We start from the raw sequence: 3,066 nt of genomic DNA on the forward strand, positions 1-3,066 counted from the left end.
GTCCCTACGATGGGCTTGTAGAGTGTCCTGAGATGATGAGGTGAGTAGCACTCACCTGGAGGCCAGGAGAGGCTCTCAAAGTGAGAAGAACTGGCTGTGTAGTCCAAGCACTGACCTGTATGGCTGCCGGTGGCAGAATACTTGTGATACTATTTTCTTATTATGTGTTGTGCAGATGCAAACAGGTTCATCAGAAGTGGTGGCCTCTGCTAGTGCTGGTACCGCAGCCTGATGTTTGGTCGTGACTTTAACATGGAAAGCTCACGATGCTGAGGCATGCAAGGGCCATGTAAAAAGGATGCATGCCTGAGGAGCCTGCGAGTTGCTGCTCCCTTTCTCATAGCTTCCCTATATAACATTGGTCTTTTTTGAACATAGGATTCTGGACTTTGCCATTTGGTTTAAGTTACGTTCTTTACCTGGATGTAAACAAGCTCTATGGGTATGCCATGCTACAAACTCTACCATTTGGAGAGTTCTGACACATGTCCAAAGACCCATGATGTGTCTTTAGACGCTGGTGAGGGATATGTCCCAGAGGTAGAACTTGAATACCCTGCGCAATTGCAAGATAAACACAGCGTCCAGAGTGCCTAGTCCCATGAAATGGTTCTATCCTGAAGCTGTTGACGTCACTAGGGAACACGAAATGTTGTATTCTCCACTACAGAAACCGCCAGCAGTGTATCAGGTTGAGGATGGAACTTGCCAGTATCACCCGTGGAAGTTCCTTCAAGCAGTGTTGCTAGTTGAAAGAATACATTGATGTTAACACTGAACAGAGAGCTCTCACAATGTGTGATTTTTTAAAACGATTTTTACAAGTTAACGAACAATTCAGTTTTCAGAAAAATTATAGAACACTGCAAAATTCATGTAGCCACCCGGTGGGATAGCCATTAAGGCACAAGAGATTACATCGCAGGACGAAATTTCAAATGTGTCACCATCTTCAATGAAGGACTAGTACCTGTGGAGATGGCCAAGGTTTCAGTGCAGTTCACAAAGCCAGTCCATATCAATATACACAACTGTCCATTAAAATTGCTACACCAAGAAGAAATGCAGATGATAAACGGGTATTCATTGGACAAATATATTATACTAGAACTGTCATGTGATTACATTTTCACGCAATTTGGGTGCATAGATCCTCAGGAATCAGTGCCCAGAACAAACACCTCTGGCCATAATAATGGCCTTGATACACCTGGGCATTGAGTCAAACAGAGCTTGGATGGCGTGTACAGGTACAGCTGCCCAAGCATCTTGAACACAATACCACAGTTCATCAATAGTAGTGACTGGTGTATTTTGACGAGCCAATTGCTCGGCCACCATTGACCAGACGTTTCCAATTGGTGAGAGATCTGGAGAATGTGCTGGCCAGGGCAGCAGTCGAACATTTTCTGTATCCAGAAAGGCCCGTACAGGACCTGCAACATGTGGTCGTGCATTATCCTGCTGAAATGTAGGGTTTTGCAGGGATCAAATGAAGGGTAGAGCCACGGGTCGTAACACATCTGAAATGTAACGTCCACTGTTCAAAGAGCCGTCAATGCGAACAAGAGGTGACCGAGACGTGTAACCAATGACACCCCATACCATCACACCGGGTGATATGCCAGTATGGCGATGACAAATACACGCTTCCAATGTGCGTTCACCGTGATGTCACCGAAGATGGATGCGACCCTCATGATGCTGTAAACAGAACCTGGATTCATCCGAAAAAATGACGTTTTGCCATTCGTGCACCCAGGTTCGTCATTGAGTACACCATCGCAAGCGCTCCTGTCTTTGATGCAGCATTGAGGGTAACCGCAGCCATGGTCTCCGAGCTGATAGTCCATGCTGCTGCAAATGTCGTCGAACTGTTCGTGCAGATGGTTGTTGTCTTGCAAACATCCCCATCTGTTGACTCAGGGACCGAGATGTGGCTGCACGATCCGTTACAGCCATACAGAGAAGATGCCTGTCATCTTGACTGATAGTGATACGAGGCCATTGGGATCCAGCATGTCGTTCCGTATTACCCTCCTGAACCCACAGATTCCATATTCTGCTAACAGTAATTGGATCTCAGCCAACGCAAGCAGCAATGTCGCGATACGATAAACCACAATCGCAATAGGCTACAATCCAAAATTGATCAAAGTTGGAAACGTGATGGTACGCATTTCTCATCCTTACACGTGGCATCACAACAAGGTTTCACCAGGCAATGCCAATCAACTGCTATTTGTGTATGAGAAATCGGTTGGAAACTTTCCTCATGTCAACAGGTTGTAGGTGTCGCCACTGATGCCAACTTTGTGTGAATGCTCTAAGAAGCTAATCATTTGCATATCACAGCATCTTCTTCCCGTCAGTTAAATTTCGCGTCTGTAGCATGTCATCTTTGTGGTGTAGCAATAATAATGGCCAGTAGTGTATGTGTTCTGGAGCTCTCCAGACTCCACTCATATGATTTTCACTTTGAATTTCACAAACCAAATTTCACCCACCTCAACTTACTTTATATGGATACAGACATTTTATGGATACAGACTGCAAGCCATACCAAGTAATTTGGTAAAGTCCTGAAGAATTTGACTTGTCTGGATACATTGCTGCTAATCCGTTTGCAATAGCACCTCAAAACTAGAAGGATATTGGCCTGCTGGGAGGAAAGCCGAATGATTTTCAGACTGTAGAGTTTGTAGGGCTGAGATCCAAAATGTACACATACGGGATAGATGCATGTGCCACCTAGATGTGAGACAAGGGTGCGCATCATTCTCCTCAAAGGATTTCTCAATAGACGATTACAAGAGGTGCCTTCTCGAGGATGTTGGCTCAGCACCACATATTGTGCACAAAGCAGTCTTTCAACCAAGAGGCCATGAGGTACATACTGCACTGCACCTGAAAGTACAGTGGTCCTGTCATGACAATAAATGGTTCATCTATGAGAATGGATTGGCAAACTTCTGCATTGACACTATTCATTGGAGTGATTGAGTGTGAAGCTGTATATTTATTTGCAAATAGTTAATAGTTGGATGAACTACTTGTTGTAATTGA

The sequence above is a fragment of the Schistocerca serialis genome, chromosome 3, assembly GCF_023864345.2.
Source record: "Schistocerca serialis cubense isolate TAMUIC-IGC-003099 chromosome 3, iqSchSeri2.2, whole genome shotgun sequence".
Taxonomy (NCBI): Eukaryota; Metazoa; Arthropoda; class Insecta; order Orthoptera; family Acrididae; genus Schistocerca; species Schistocerca serialis.